The following is an 18,080-nucleotide window of genomic DNA, read 5'->3' as shown; positions in this document are numbered from 1 at the left end:
TAAAGGCTTGGCAGCTGGGGAGGGCAGCCTGCAGACGGCCCAGCCCAGCACTGGGAGGCCTGCACCATTCCATTCCTTTGCAGATCAGTTACACCCAGCTGTCTCCCTCCCCACCGCCAGTGCCCCTCGGATTAGGCGGGAAAGGATCCCCGGCCTGCAGCCTGCACACGGCCCATGGGGAACAGCGCCTGCAGCCCACGCCTCTGCGACAGCTGCTGAGTGTCAGGCAAGAACATAGATCAGCAGGATCCTGGCAGAGGTGCCCCCAGCCCGGGCCCTGCCCCCAACATGTGCAGGAGGGGCCGCCTGAGGAGGAAGGGGGTCTGTAAGGGATTTGGGAGGTACAGGGAAGGGACTGCTCCCAAAAATATCTCCTCTGCCCATATGTCACTGTGCCTCAAATTCCACCATTAGACATCTTAGAAACTTTGGGTCTTCCAAAGACACCAGTTAAAAACTACATTCCATGGAGTAACTGGCATTCTTATGCACTGCTTGATGGAAATATCTTGATAAATTTTATGAAAATTTTATTAGACAAAGTATGAAGTCCTTCAAAAATGTCTATTCCTTTGTCTCAGTGTTTCCACTGAGACTTTAACTTAAAGAAGAATTTAACTTAAATAGTTTATAATGTGGAAAAAATATTGTGGGCTGTAGTTTCGAGATTTAAAAAGCCATATGAAACGTCAAAGAAAAGTTTAAACTAGAAAATTCTGTACCTGTATTGAAAAACAGGGAACAATTCCATCGATAGTCCAGATATATGAAATTTCTGGAAGCTATGAAGCAAATGAGGGATAGCACAGTGTATAGGTTGGACAGACTGCCTGGGTTCCAATCATGGTTGCTTCACTTACTAGTTCTGTGACTTTGGCAAGTTACTGAACCTCTCTGAACTTCAGCTTCCTCAACTGTAAAATTGGAATAATAATTATAATAGTTGTGAGAATTATGCAAAGGTTAAAAGAGTTCATATGTGGGAGACATCTTTGTGATCCTTTCATAAGAAGAACCAGTGTCACCCAATGAATGAATGGTTGTGGTATGTCTCTCCCCACCTCCCACCTACATGGTTGCTGAGGAACCCCACAGGGTACCAAATCTAATTAATCTGGACTTTTATTATAAATATTATCAGTCAATTAAAACTCACTGGCTATTTGAAAATGATGGATGACCCAAAAATAGTGTCCAAGTTGAGATGGCAGGGGAAATTTCCCTCAATGAAATACCATTAATTCGAGAAACAGGAAGAACATGAATATTATTCTCATTAACATTCCTAGGATGATTCATATCAGGATATTTAAGTATCCATAAAATAGGAGGCTTATATGTAAAAGCATAGTCAAAAAACAAAAGAGAGTTTTTAGAAATTGAAAACATACATGACCTCATAACAGAGTACTCTGCAAATTGCAGACTTAACCCTGCAATTATAAGCAACTAGAAAATTGGACAAAATACATGAAATACGTGTCTTCACACATCGGACAACAGGCAGTGCAGGGCTGGGACCCCCAAGGCAAGGGAAACAAATGAAGTGATTCTTACTAAAAATCTCCAACTATCTGCCTGAAGGCATTTTCTGGAACAAAGTGCAGATAGGGGGAAGCCCAGAAGAGCATGGTGGTCTCACTGAGTTGAGGAGACAGAGATCAAATTCAGAAAGTCTGAAGCAACTGGAATTTGTGTGGCAGACTACCAAAGCAGAGGGAACTATGTAGAGAAAGAGCTCCAGAAACCTGTGTAGATTACTTCTGTTGCCAAATACTAAGTGCACAGGTGTAGGGTGGACATTCATAAGGCTGGACAAAGAACTACTAATTGTCAACTGAGCAGTTCCTGGAGCTTACACAGGGCTGGGAGACATTCAAGTGCTTACCAGTCAGAGTGGAGAGACCTCATTGAACATCAGCACACTTAATTGAGGCTCCAGAAAAGGTCATACCTTAGAAATAGGACTGGATAAATAGAAATAGGAATAGGTAAACACTAACCCTAGGGTAAATCCTATCCTAAACCTACCCTAATTAAGCTTTGAAACAAACCTCAAATTGACCATGCTGTTACACAACTAACTTAACTATAAGACCCAACAAAGTCTAAATATTCTTTAGAAAAAACCCTAGATACTCAACAACATAATAATGTCTAGAATTCAATAAAAAATTACTAGGCATGCAAAGAGGCTTGAAAAATTTGACTCATGACAATGAGAACAATCAGTCCAATGGAAACAGACATAGAAATGACAAAGATGATGATAATAGCAAACAAGGACTTAAAAGTAGCTATTATAAATATGCTCAAGAAGCAGAGAAAAATATGAACATAGTGAGGAAAGAAATGGAAGATATAAATAAAGAAAATGGAACTTCTAGAGGTGAAAACACAAAATTTTTAATGAAAATGGGATTAAGAATAGATTAGAGACTTCAGAAGAAAAGATCAGTGAACTTGAGGACATAATAAGAGAAACTAACCTAAATGAATTACAGGCTGAAAAAAATGAATAGCACCTCAGTGACCTATAAAATAATATGAAGAGATTTTTTAAATCCGTGTAATTTAAGGCCCAGAAGGAGAGAAGAAGGGAAAGAAAAAAGTGATCTTAAGAAATAATGGCTGTGTGCTTCCCTGGTGGCGCAGTGGTTGAGAATCTGCCTGCCAATGCAGGGGACACCGGTTCGAGTCCTGGTCTGGGAAGATCCCACGTGCCGCGGAGTAGCTGGGCCCGTGAGCCACAATTACTGAGCCTGCACGTCTGGAGCCTGTGCTCTGCAACAAGAGAGGCCGTGATAGTGAGAGGCCCGTGCACCGCGATGAAGAGTGGCCCCCGCTTGCCGCAACTAGAGAAAGCCCTCGCACAGAAACGAAGACCCAACACAGCCATAAATAAATAAATAAACAAATACTTAAAAAAAAAAATGACTCCCTTCTTAAAAAAAACAAAAAACAAAGAAATAATGGCTGAATCCAGAGTATATAGAGAACTCCTACAACTCAACAACTAAAAAACAAACAACACAATTTTTAAAAGGGCAAAGGACTTGAACAGACATTTCTCCAAAGACTATATCCAAATGGCTAATTAGCACAAGAAAAGATGCTCACCATCAATAATCATTAGGGAAATGAGATTCAAAAGCACAACGAGACACAACTTCACACTCATCAGTGTAGCTACTATTCAAAAAAAGTAACAAGTGTTGGTGAGGATGCAGAGAAACTTGAACACTTGTGCACTACTGGTGGCCATGTAAAATTGTACAGCCACTATGGAAAACAAAGTTTTCCCTTAAAATTAAAAATGGAATTAACATATGATGCAGAAATTCCACTTCTGGGTATATATTTAAAAGATTTGATAGTAGGGACACAAACAGATATTTGTACACTCATGTTTATAGCAGTATTATTCACAATAACCGAAACGCAGAATCAACCCAATTGTCCATTGATGGATGAATGGATAAACACTCAATGTTTATACATACAATGGAATATTATTCAGCCTCAAAAAGGAAGAAAAGTCTAACACTTGCTAAGGATGAGCCTTGAAGGCATTATGCTAAATGAAATAAGCCAGTCACAAAAGGACAAATACTGTATGATTCCACTTACATGGTATTTAGAGTAGCTTAGCTTTGTGGTTAGCCAATGAATTGGACAGAAGTTATGCTTAAACACCTCAAAATCGGGAATTCCCTGGTGGCACAGTTGTTAAGAATCTGCCTGCCAATGCAGGGGACACGGGTTCAAGCCCTCCCCAGGAAGATTCCACATGCCATGGAGCAACTAAGCCTGTGCCCCACAACTACTGAAGCCTGCGCACCTAGAGCCCATGCTCCACAACAAAAGAAGCCACTGCAATGAGAAGCCCACGCACTGCAACAAAGAGTAACCCCCGCTCGCCACAACTAGAGAAAGCCCATGCGCAGCAACGAAGATGCCACGCAGCCAAAAATAAATAAATAAATTATATTAAAAAAACCCAGGGGCTTCCCTGGTGGCGCAGTGGTTGAGAATCTGCTTGCTAATGCAGGGGACACGGGTTCGAGCCCTGGTCTGGGAAGATCCCACATGCCGCAGAGCAACTGGGCCCGTGAGCCACAACTGCTGAGCCTGCGCGTCTGGAGCCTGTGCCCCACAACAGGAGGGGCCACGATAGTGAGAGGCCCGCGCACCGCGGTGAAGAGTGGCCCCCACTTGCCGCAACTAGAGAAAGCCCTTGCACGAAATGAAGACCCAACACAACTAAAAATGGCACAACTAAACACAACTAAAAATAAATAAATAAAGTAGCTAAAAAAAAAAAGAAAGAAATATTGTTTAAAAAAAAAAAACAAAAAAAACAAAAAACAAACAAAAATACCTCAAAATCCACAAGGCCCTGTACTCTGCTTATCAACCTATGTGTGGGTTGACAAGTGCACTCAAATTTTCAGTCATGGTACTGACATAAGGATAACACATAGATCAATGGAATAGAATTGAAAGCCCAGAAATAAACCCATACATTTATGGTCATTTAATTTTTGACAAGGGTGCCAAGACAATTCAATGAAGAAAGAATAATCTTTTCAACAAATGGTGCTGGAACAACTCATGCAAAAAGTGAAGTTGGACCCATTCCTTATACTATACACAAAGATTAACTCCAAATGGATTATAGAACTAAATGTAAGCGGTAAAACAATAAAATCCTTAGAAGAAAATATAGGAGTAAATTTCCATGACCTTGGGTTAAGTAAAGCATTCTTAGATGTGACATAAAAAGCTCAAGAGACAAAAGATACTTTGAATTTCATCAAAATGAAAATTTTATGCTTCAAAAGACAACATCAAAAAAGTAAAAAAACAAACAAACAAAACTTCACAGATGGGAGAAAATATTTGCAAACTTTATGTCTGATAAGGGACTTGTATCCATAATAAATAAAGAACTCTTACAAATCAATAGTAAACAACATTTAAAAAAAAAAAAAAAAAATAGTAAACAACAAAAACAGCAACAACAAAATCCAGAAAATGCAGTTTTTAAAATGGGCAGAAAATTTGAATAGACGTTTCTCCAAAGAATATGTATAAATGTTCAATAAGCACATGAAAACATGGTCATTAACCATCAGGGAAATGCAAATAAAATGCATAATGAGATACCACTTTGCATCCACTAGAACAGCTGTGATCAAAAAGTCTTATTACTCTTATAACAGGTGTTGGAGAGGTTGTGAACAAACTGAAATCCTCATACATTGCTAGCAGGAATGTAAAATGATGCAGCTATCTTGAAAAACAGTCTAGTAGTTTCTCAAAATTTTAATCATATGGTTTCCATATGACCCAACAATTCCACACCTAGGTATAAACCCAAATGAACTGAAAATATATGTCACGCAGAAAATGTTCAACAGTGTTCATGGCAGCATTATATTTAATAGTGAAAAAGTGGAAAAACCCAAATGTCTATCATCTGATGAGTGAATAAATATAATTTCACACAACGGAATATTATTCAGTCATAAAAATAAATGCCATACCAATAAATGCTACAACATGTATGAATTTTGAAAATAGTATGCTAAGTGAAAGAAGTCAGTCACAAAAGACCATGTACTGTAATTCTATTTATATGACTTGTCCATATACAAAAATCTATAGGAATAGAAAGTAGATTTGAGGTTTCTTAGGGCTGGAGGGTGTTGAGGGACATGAGGAGTGACTGCTAATGTATACAGGGCCTTTTTGGGGTGATGAAAATGTTCTACAATTGATTATGGTGATGGTTGCACAACTCTGTGAAGGAAATAAAAGAACATTTATTGATACACTTTAAAGGAGTGAATTGTATGGTATGTGAATTATATCTAGATAAAGTTGATATATATATATTCGGATACATAAGCAATGATTGTCAGACCAGATAAGAAAAGCAAGAACTAACTATATGCTGACTCCAAGAGGCAACTTTTAGATTCAAAAAGGCAAATAATTTGAAAGAAAAGAATGGAAATTTGTATATTCTGCAAATGGTAACCATGATAGAGTTGGAAAGGCTATATTAACATCAGACAAAATAGACTTTAAGAAAATAAATATTCTTAGAGACAAAGAAGAATGTTTCATAAAGATAAAATGCTGAATACATTAGGAAGGTACAACAATTATACATGTAGAAGCATTTTACAACAGATGCCCAAAATGCATGAACAAAACCTGACGTAACTGAAAGGAGAAATAGACAATTCAACAAATATAGTTTAAAATGTTAATATCCTTCCCTCAGAAATTGATAGAAAAATTAGACAGAAAATCAGCAATAAGAGCACTTGAACAACACTGTCAACCAACTTGACCTAAATGATGTATATAGATCATTCCATGAACAATGGTGAAATAAACAATTTTCAAGCTCAAATGGGCCATTCCCCAGGAAAGACTATATGTTATATTATTAAATGAACCTCAATAAATTTAAAAGGAATATAGTCATACAGAACATTTCTCCAGTCACCATGGAATCATGTCAGAAATCAACCAAAGAAAAAATCTGGGAAATCTCAAAATACATGGAAATTAAACAACATACTTCTAAATAAACAAACGAAAAATCTCAAGTGAAACTGAAAATATCTTGAATGGAATGAAAATGAAAACAAAATATATTTTTAAATTATGGGATGCAGTTAAAGTAGTCCTTAGAGGAAAATGTATAGTTTTAAACATATATTAGAAAGAAAGAAAGCTTCAAAGTCAATAATCTGAGTTTTTACATCCAGAGGCCATAAAATGAAGCCTGAATCAAACTCCAAGTAAGCAGAAGGACATTTATAATAAAAACCAGAGCAGAAACCAATGAAATAGGAAAAAGAAAAACAATGGCAAAAGCAAATAAAGCCAGAAATTAATTCTTTGACGAGATCAACAAAACTGATGAACTTTAGCCAAATTGACCAAGAACAGAAAAGAGGAGACACAAATTACCAAAATCAGGAATAAATGAAAGCAGGAACATCACAATAGATGCTACAGAATTATAAGGGAGTATTATGAATAACTTTATGCCAACAAATTAGAAAAGTTAAATAAAGTTTAAAAAATTTGGGACTTCCCTGGTGGCGCAGTGTTTGGGAGTCCGCCTGCCAATGCAGGGGACACGGGTTCGAGCCCTGGTCTGGGAAGATCCCACATGCGGCGGAGCAACTAAGCCCCTGTGCCACAACTACTGAGCTTGCACTCTAGAGCCTGTGAGCCACAACTACTGAGCCAGCATGCCACAACTACTGAAGCCTGTGCACCTAGAGCCCGTGCTCCACAACAAAGAAAAGCCACCTCAATGAGAAGCCCACGCACGGCAACGAAAAGTAGCCCCCGCTCGCCGCAACTAGAGAAAGCCCGCGTGCAACAACAAAGACCCAATGCAGCCAAAAATAAATAAATAAATAAATAAATTTATTGGGGGGGGGGGAAGAAAAAGGTTAAGCACAGACGATCCTTGATCAGTTTGCTTGATCAAGAACGTTTGTTCTTTCCCTTCCATCCAAACTCCCCAACCCACAGTTTATGCACCTTTCAATGCCTCAGCGATCTTCCAACACCCTTGACATACAGTCTACATCACTAGCCAGCACATGTGTGTGCACCTACCCACATACACATGCAAAAAAAGCTGCCGCACACAGTGCTACGCTTCTTGCGGGCAGCACCTTCTGGTATGTTAAAATCCATTGGATTTTGAAAAATTCTCATTGCATCCACTCAACTGACTTCTAATTGGTAGTAACCTGTAGTTTGAAAAACACCACCAGAGCCAGAATAAAAGCATGTCAATTTATCTGCACCAACTTTTTAAAGTTCAAGTTACCCTGCAGGGACTGACCTGGGTTTTCAGGTTGCTTTACATACTCAGGAGAAGGAAAAGGTTTTAGACAAACATACACAAGTTGAAAAAAGGAAGCCCTAATCCCTCAGAGTGGATTGACAGATTCCCGCCACTGTCCAGAGGCCTGAGGTTCAGGGCCGGAATGTTGAGCCATCCATGGAAGTTTTTAGCAGCTCCTGAGTTTTGATTCCAAAACCAACCATGTGTTTGATTCCAAAATAATTCACTCCAGGGAGATCAAATTCACTGAAAGTTGCCTTCCTGCAGGACTTGGTTTTAGACGTCATTTAGGGACGAGGAGGAGGAAAAGGAAGTGTGTGGATCCGACTGCAGGAGCTAACAGCAAAAAACAACTGTTCTGTGAGTGGAAGGAGAAGGGATGGCTGAGTACAAGCCTCCATGTGAGAGGGTTTCAGATGAAGCCAGGGGTGTGGGGAACAGGGGCTGAGCACAAAGGTTAAGTAACCTAGACTAGGGGTGCAAAGAGCAGACCTAGATCTGAGGATGCACAGAGCCAGGGCACGTTATGACTTTTAAGGGGGGATACTGTTCAACATATTAACTATTCTCCCTTCCGTCCATTGTACTATCTTCCATCCTAAGGCTCCTCGGGGAATTTGATTAAATTAAACACACAGACAACATGATAACAGATGGTGACCAATAAGAAAGAAAACGTTAAGCATATACTTCCATAGGACCCAGAAATTCCACCTCTAGGTAGATACAGAAGAAAAATGGAAATTTGTGTACCCTAAAGACTTGTAGGTACAAGTTCATAGCAGCATTATGTATAATGACCCCACACTGGAAACAACACAAATGTCTATTAACAGGTGAATTAATAAACAAATGGCATGCACATACAATGGACTACTACTCAAGAATAAAAAAGAAATGAACTATTAATACATACAACAACATGGATGAACCTCAAAAACACAGTGCTAAGTGTGAAATGCCAACTACAAAGAACTACATATTGTGATTCCATTTATATGAAAAGATGAAAATATAGAGACAGAAATCAGATCAGTGTTACCTGATTCTTGGGATGAGAGTGGAATTGATCGTAAATGGACAGGAGGAAACTTTTAAAGTAATGGAATTATTCTGAAACTGATTGTAGTGATGGTTACAGAACTGTATAAACTGTATAAACTGCATCATACTTAATAATGAAAGACTAGATGCTTTCTTCCTAAATTTGAGAACAAAGGAAAGATATCTGTTCTCACCACTTCTATTCAGACTTGCACTGGAAGTTCTATCCACTGAAGTAACGCAAGAAAAATAAAAGGTAGAAACAAACTCACAGACAGAGAGAACAAATTAGTGGTTACCAGTGGGGAGAGAGACGGGAGGGAGAGGAAATATAGAGGTGAGTATAAAAGAAAAAAGGGTTATTATGGGATTATATGAAATCATGTGTGTGAAACTTTTGAAAATTGTAAAGCACTATAGAATTTAAAGAATCTTTCATTCAATAAAAATTTTTTTTCAATAAAAATTTTTTAAGATTAAAAAATAAAAATCTAATTTAAGAAAATTTTAAAAGAAATAAAAGTTATACAGATTGGAAAGGAAAAAATAAAACTGTCTCTATTTACAGATGACATAATTGTCTCCGCAGAGAATCCCAAAGAATCAACTAAGAAGTGATAGAACTAATAAGTGAGTTTAGCAAAGTTGTAGGATGCAAGGTCAACGTATAAGGAATTTGAAATTACAATTTAAAACAAGTACTGCATCAACTGGGACCAGCATAAACTGAGTGGCTTAAATAACAGAAATTTATTTTCTCATGGTTCTGGAAGTTGGGAAGCCCAAGATCAAGGTGCAGGATGATTTGGTTCTCCATTCTCCTGCATTGTTACTAATCTTTGTCCTGGGCAACCACTGAAGGTTGATGGAGAAGAGGCTGCCGGTGAGTATGAACCACCCTTTTGTTTGCAGCTCCCACAATTTCTATACTTCCACATTAACCCACATTTGGCCTTTAACAGTTGAAAATTTTTATCTCCTGAAATAAGTCAGACAGAGAAGACCAAATACTATATAATCTTACTTAGGTACATAGATGTAGAGAACAGATGGGCGGTTGCCAGGGGTGGGGGGATGGGGATGGGGGAAATGAGTGAAGGGAGTGAAAAGGTACAAATTTTCCAGTTATAAAATAAATGTCATGGGGACTATAGTTAATAATACTGTATTGCATATTTGAAAGTGACTAAGAGTAAATCTTAAAAGTTCTCATCACAAGAAAAAAAATCTTTTGCAACTATATATGGTGAAGATATTAACAAGACCTACTATGGTGATCATTTCACAATATATACAAATATTGAATCATTGGGTTGTACACCTGAAACGGATATAATGTTATATGTCAATTATACCTCAATAAAAAATAAAATCATTTCGGGGCTTCCCTGGTGACGCAGTGGTTAAGAATCCGCCTGCCAATGCAGGGGACACAGGTTTGAGCCCTGGTCCGTGAAGATCCTACGCGCCGCGGAGCAACAAAGCCCGTGCGCTACAACTACTGAAGCCCGCGCACCTAGAGCCCCTGCTCCACAACAAGAGAAGCCACCGCAATGAGAAGCCCCACGCACCACAACAAAGAGTAGCCCCCGCTCGCCGCAACCAGAGAAAAGCCCACGCACAGCAACGAAGACCCAACGCAGCCACAAATAAAAAAATAAATAAAATAAAATAAATTTATTTCAAAAATTAAAAATAAATAAAATAAAATCATTTGATGTATCAAAAAAAATTTATCTCTATTCTTTTTACCTCTTTCTCTGGCACCTAGATCTCTTCTTCTCGTACTCTGCCATAGGTAAGCAAATGCTCACTATCTGCCTCTGCTTGGAGACCACTGTCTTTCCTTAGATTTCAGACTGCTTCATTACCCTGAAACTTCCACTCTGGTTGGGTTATTAGTTATCTACTGCTACATAGCAGATTATCCCCTAAACGAAGCAGCTTAAAGCAATGCACAATTATTATCTCATGTTTCCATGTCTCAGGAATATGAGAGTGGCTTAATGGGGTTGTTCTGGTTCAGGGTCTCTTATGAGGTTGCCGTCAAGCGGTCAGCCAGGGCTATAGACAGCTTAAGACTTGAACAGAGCTGAAGACCTTTTCCCAGCTCATGCCTACGGTTGTCAGCAGGCCTCAGTTCAGTGCTGGCTGTTGGTCAGAGACTTCAGTCCCCTGCTACGTGGGTCTTTCCATAGGGCCGCTCACAGCATGGCAGCTCACTTCCTGCAGAGCAAGTGATGAGAGAGAAAGAGAGGGAATGAGAGGGAGAGAAAGAGAGAACCCAAGACAGAAAACTGTATTCTTTTATAACCTAGTCTTGGAAGTGGCATATCATCACTTTTGCAGCACTGTATGGCTTACACAGACTGACCCTGGTACAATATGAAAGGCAATTACACGAAGGTGTAAATACCAGGAAGTAAGGGGTCACTGGGGGCCATCTTGGAAGGTGGCCACTACAGACAGGTTCAAGAAATATGGTTTTGTAGTTTATGCAGCTTTTTCTTTTTGTTGGTGCAGGAACAGTGAGTGACTCTCTTTCCAGCTTTCTACATCCCAGGCAAAAGCAGAAGCCTTGAGTCTCTCTATATTTAAACTCATATCTTACGCTTTTCACCTCTTTGTCTTATTGCTCTGTATTTTGGGAGAATTCCTTGGCATTATTTTTCAGTTCACTGATTCTGTCTTGGGTATGCCCATCAGGCTTTCCATTATTTTTCTCTCACCAATCAGGTTGCTATTTCCGAGAAATAAAAAACCTGAGTGGTTTTTTTAAAAAAATCTATTTGAATGTACTACATAGGCTCACTTATGCAGGTTCTTGGTAACTGCTGGTGGTCCAGGGATGGGCATGTGACCCGAAGTTGCTCAATTAGACTTAAGAAAAAGACTTACCTTCTACAGTTGAGGAGAGATTATTTTCCTCTTTCCCATTAAATTAAATAAAGGGGTAAAAATTCCTCTTTTCTGCTGTCAGCTACCTCACAACTAGGAAACAACTATCTTATGACATGGAGTAAAGCAAAGCTGAGAGTCAGAAAGACCCTGAGTCCTTGATGACATGGTTGAGCTGCTGAATCAACCAATTGTGAGGCCCACTTTATCTCTGAACTTCTTGTTAGTGAGTTACTAGATGCTCTTATTGTTTGATCCAGTTTGAGCCGGGTTTTCCTGTAACCAGATCCATCCTGTACCCATATAATCAGTCTTCCATTACTGAATGAATCCCTACTTCATGCAAACATAAAGAGAAAGACTCACACAGGCAAGAACCTAATAAGAATGGGCTCCCATTAATGTAAATTGGTGCTGCCACTGTGGGAAACGGTATGGAGTTTCCTTAAAAAACTGAAGATAGAGTTGCCATATCATCCAGCAACCCCACTCCTGGGCATATATCCAGAGAAAACTCTAATTTGAAAAGATACATGCACCCCAATGTTCATAGCAGGACTATTTACAATAGCCAAGACATGGAAACAACCTAAATGTCCATCAACAGATGAATGGGTAAAGAAGATGTGGTACATATATACAGTGGAATACTACTCGGCCATATAAAAGAATGAAACAATGCCATTTGCAGCAACATGGACAGATCTAGAGATGACCATACTAAGTCAGAAATAAAAGACAAATATCATATGCTATCACTTATATGTGGAATCTAAAATATGATACAAATGAACTTATTTACAAAACAGAAACAGACTCACGGACATAGAAAACGAACTTATGGTTACCAAAGAGGAAAGTGGGGGGATAAATTAGGAGCTTGGGATTAGCAGATTCACACTAAATATATATAAAATAGATAAACAAGGTCCTATTGTATAGCACAGGGAACTATATTCAATATCCTGTAATAAACCATAATGGAAAAGAATATCAAAAAGAATATATATATATCTGAATTACTTTGCTGTACACCAGAAACTAATACACCAGTGTACATCAACTATACTTCAATTAAAAAAATAAAAAGAATAGACTCCCATTAACCTTGCCTTTTATCCTTAGTCAGTTATCCTCCCCTCACTCCCCCGCCTCTTACAAACTGGTCCTTGACTTTGTCTCCCACCCACTCCTCATCTCCAGTCTGTGGAATTCAGAGCTGTCATGAAACACCTTCAGGACAACACTGGCCCCCACTGACTATGAAGCCAATTCAGCCCTTGACTTATGAAAGTAAAGCATCTTTGATGTCTGTTGTAGGGCTCCACACTAGGCAGACTCATAAGTGAGAGCCTCACTGCCCGTTCTCATCCTGGCCCCGTGTGATCTCTCTCCTCTCTCTGGGCCCTCGCATTCCTCTACGTACAGTAATTGGGCTGGACCTCATGTCTCAAGGTCTCTCCCAGCTCTGACATTCTAGGATTTCTGCGCTCTGAGATATGTTAAACTCTATCTATCCTGGTTAGCCCAGTACCCCATTTTGCATTTGGCACACAGCCATTCAGCGCTGGTCTCCTGCACTATATGACAAACATGGAGGGAGGAAGATAGAAGACCAGGTTCCCAAAGCCCCTGGCTCATGGTCCTGGAAGCCCCTGACTTCAGGCAGCTGATAACAGGGCAGGCTTTGCCAGGATTCGCTCCCTGACGTCAAGAGGGTTGTCCCTAGTCTATAGAGAGACCCAGGAGAGGAATAGATGTGCCAGGAAATGATTTCTAGGGATGTGGGATGAGAAAAGGTAAGACTATGGTGATAGATGGACACTTGGGAGATGGGAAGGAGAGGATTAGAGATCCCAAGGGAGCAGAGCTGATCACCCAAGAGATCTCTGTTCTCTCCCCATCACCTGGGAGCTCTGTTGGCCCATTTCCTCCCCCAGCCCCTCCCCAGCAGCTACATCAGCATCCCCTCCCTCCCGATACTGAGGCTTGCTCCAATTTCAAAGCTTTCTCCAGCCCCAGCTGGGTTGGGAGACCGAGGAAGGGAGAAGGCATAATTTTTAGTCCTGTTTTGGGGAGGGGATATAAAGAAGGGGCTGGGTGGAAGAGGGAAAAGAAGTGGAGCCTTTTGAAGTGAAAGCTGGGCCAAGCTCATCAGAGATTAACGTAGGAAAAGCCCCGCTCATCTGATAGGGCCCAGATGGTGGGCAGACTTGCCGAGCTCGCTGACAGATCCTGATGGTCCACAGCCTGCCTCCCACTTCTCACCCTCATCTTGGAGAAAGAGATGCAGGCTCACCCCCTCAGGGACCTTGGGGCTACCCGAGGGCTGGCTCCAGACCAGCTGGGGAGCCAGAGCTCTACCTAGTGGCTCTTCATTCCAGCTGCCCTTACACAAGGGCACGCGCATGACCACAGACACCCGCGCACACAGAAAGGGTAAGAGAACAGACATCTGACCCAGGCTCTGTCCTCCATGGGAAGCCTGGCCCAGAGGAGAAAGGTCCCAAAGAAGACTCTGCCCTTGTTCTCTAGCTGGAAGTTGGTGGAAAGAAGGTTGTGACCACCATCCCAGCTTCAAACCCTCCCTCCACCTGCTCCCAGGCCCAGTCACTGCCCCGCCTCTTTCCTTCTCTTTCTAGCCAAGCTCCTCAGAAGAGCTGTCTCCATTCCTGGTCCCGCACTTCCTCGCTCCCCACTCGCTCAGCTCCTTGCTGTCTGGATTCCACTCTCCCCATCCCATGGAAACTATTCTGTTCCGACCACTTCACTGCTAAATTAAAGGGACACGTCACGTCTCAGTCCTCAATGGTCTGGACCTCTCAACATTGTAAGACAAATTGGCAGCTCCCTCCTTCTCAAGCCTCCCTCTCTTTCCAGAGGAGCTCCCCTAGTTTCCTGACTGTCCCTTGTCTGTCTTCTTCATTGGCTTTTCTCCTTTTGCCTTTCCAGTGCCTTCCTTTCCCTTCCATTAGAGGTGGGGGCTCCTCTTGGCACTGTCCTCAGTTCCCTTCTCTCAAGACACTCTCCCTGACATGTCTTCTCCTCCAAAGCTGTTAAACACCTTTCTTGGCCTTCTCCAAACCCTCTTTCAAAAACGACACTGGATCGCCACTCTATTGCTATTGTATTGGACCCCCGCCCCTACCCCCATTCATGGGATGCAGATGACACCGCCTACCCTGGCATTCAAGGCCCTACATATTTGCCTCTAGTTTACTGTCCTGATTGATATCTTACCTCTCTTGCATACCCGTTATGCAATTCCCATGCACCCTACAATCCAGCCACAGGGATGTACTGCTCCTTCTATGCGTTGGTTCACACTGCTTGAAATTACTTTCCAGCTTTTCATCTGGAAAACCCAGATGCCACCTCCTCCAGGAAGACTTCCCTATTTTCCCAAGAAAAATGAATCTCTGCTATGAGCTCTAATGGCATCTTTCACATGCCCCTAATGCAGTATTTACTTTGGTTTCTATTTCACCTCTTAGATTTCTCCTTCCTTGGCTAAACTGTGAGCTCCTTGAGAGCAGAAACAATGTTTGTGTCATCTTCATATAGCCATTCTGTAGCCCAGGGCTTAATGGGTGATAAAAAACTAGTTGATATTTGACTAAATGATTCTATATCAGGTATTGTGGCTGCCTTCTTGAAACCAAGTCAACATTAGATTTCACTGTGCTGAATGCAGGATCCTGAGGACCAGTATGGCTGCCCCTGGATAGAGCATAGGCAGAGAAATTATTTCCAAACTGGGTGTTTTCACTGGCGTAAGCAATACTATGGTGAACATCTTTGTACATAAAGCTATTTCTGTATTTTGGGTTCTTTCCTTGGGACAACTAAGAACAGCAATCAGACTACACAAGTTTCTCTGGGAAAGGATAGGCCCCAAGAGTGGGGTCCGCCTTCTTTGCAGGTCCTCTGGAAACATACCCTGGAACGTACCACCAACCAGGAATCACTGGTATCATGCCTCATTAAAAAGCTATGTTCCTGTCCTGCCCCTAGGTTCTTCAGAACCATTTTTTTTTCTCTTTCTGACTCACTTCACTCTGTATGACAGACTCTAACTCCATCCACCTCATTACAAATACCTCCATTTCATTTCTTTTTATGGCTGAGTTATATTCCATTGTATATATGTGCCACATCTTCTTTATCTGTTCATCTGTTGATGGACACTTAGGTTGCTTCCATGTCCTGGCTATTGTAAATAGAGCTGCAATGAACATTGGGGTACATGACTCTTTTTGAATTATGGTTTTCTCAGGGTATATGCCCAGTAGTGGGATTGCTGGGTCGTATGGTAGTTCTATTTTTAGTTTTTTAAGGAACCTCCATACTGTTCTCCATAGTGGCTGTACCAACTTACCTTCCCACCAACAGTGCAAGAGGGTTCCCTTTTCTCCACACCCTCTCCAGCATTTATTGTTTGTAGATTTTTGATGCAGAAGTAGAAAATGGACTTGAGGACATGGGAAGGGGGAAGGGTAAGCTGGGACGAAGTGGGAGAGTGGCATGGACATATATACACTACCAAATGTAAAATAGATAGCTAGTGGGAAGCAGCCACATAGCACAGGGAGATCAGCTCGGTGCTTTGTGTCCACCTAGAGGGGTGGGATAGGGAGGGTGGGAGGGAGACGCAAGAGGGAGGAGATATGGGGATATATGTATATGTATAGCTGATTCGCTTTGTCATACAGAAGAAACTAACACACCATTGTGAAGCAATTATACTCCAATAAAGATGTTTTTAAAAAAAAGTTACAGAATATGAGTGCCAAGGAGACTTGGGGACATGATGGAACGATTCCACGGCACCGTGGGTGAGAATGTGTGGCTCAGGGAAGAAGAGTGACTCAGGGAAGAAGAGCAGCTCCTCCAAGATTGTTCAAGTACTTGATAGACTGGCCCATGCCTGAGACCAAGGGTTTCCTGACTGCCACACCTTGCTGTTGCATCTCATGCATTCTTTGGAATAGCAGGCAATTAGCAAGTACCCAGGGGAAGGTTAGAGATGGTCTCAAGAAAGAGTAGAGGCTCTGGGAAAAGCAGAAGCCTTGAGGATAGGAAGCAATTGGCTCCCCCTAGGAGGCAGACCTCCAAAACCTTTTCCATTCCCCCGACCTCACAAGGATGTTAACTAGGGGCTTCCCCAGGGAGACAGGAATAGCAGAGGGAAAAGGGGTGGGAACTAAGGCACTTAAAGGATGCAGTGGAATCACCCTGTCCTTCTCTTCATCATTCTTCAGATAATAGATAGTAATAACAACAACAACAATAATAAACATTTATAAACAACAATAATAAACATTGTCTAAGCCTCTTAATTCTGAGCCACGATGTTATTCTTATCTTCACTTTACACATTTGGAAACAAGCTCAAAGAAGTCAGCCAACTTGTTCTAAGGCACACGACAAGGACTCAAATGCAAATCTGCCAGACTACAAAGTCTACAGGATTAAGTCCAACGACAGAAGTTTCCCAACTTCCAGCCAGTCTCAGGCCAGGTATCTGCTGAGCAGCTCTGGAAGGCGGGAGTCCCGAGTGCAGACCCCCCACCTCACAAAGAGTTGTTGCGAAGAATAAAATAGATATATATGAACAGACACACATATATATGGAGAGCTGATTTATGACAAAGACGCCACTGCAGTGCAACAGGAAAATAATGATATTTTCAATAAATGGTACTGGTTCATTTGGATAACCACAGAGAAAAAAGAAAATAAAGTTGAATCCCTGCCCCCCACCTCATACTATACACAAAAATCAACTCCATTTGGATTACAAATCTAAATGTGAAATGTAAAACACCAAAGCTTTTAGAATAAAATATAGAATATTTTTGTGACTTTTGGATAGGTAAACGTTTCTTAAATAGAACATAAGAAGCACTGACCAAAAAGGGAACATTTTTTGATAAATTAGACCATATCAAGATTAAGAATGTCTGTTTATCAAAAGATGCTACTAAGAGAGTGAAAAAGCAACACATCAAGAGAATGGGAAGACAAGTCACAGACTGGGAGAAAATATTTGCAAAAGACATATCTGATAAAGGACTGTTACCGAAATATTCATAGAACGCTTGAAATTCAACAATAAGAAAATGAACAATTCAATTTAAAAATAGACAAAAGTTCTGAACAGACACCTCACTAAAAAGATATAGAGATGGCAAATAAGCATATGAAAAGATGCTCAATGTCATATGTCATTAGGGAATTGCAAATT

Source organism: Balaenoptera borealis (genome assembly GCF_965194805.1).
Source record: "Balaenoptera borealis genome assembly, chromosome: 11".
Lineage (NCBI taxonomy): Eukaryota > Metazoa > Chordata > Mammalia > Artiodactyla > Balaenopteridae > Balaenoptera > Balaenoptera borealis.
The sequence above is the reverse complement of the archived record's forward strand: the minus strand, read 5'-3'. Positions refer to the sequence as shown.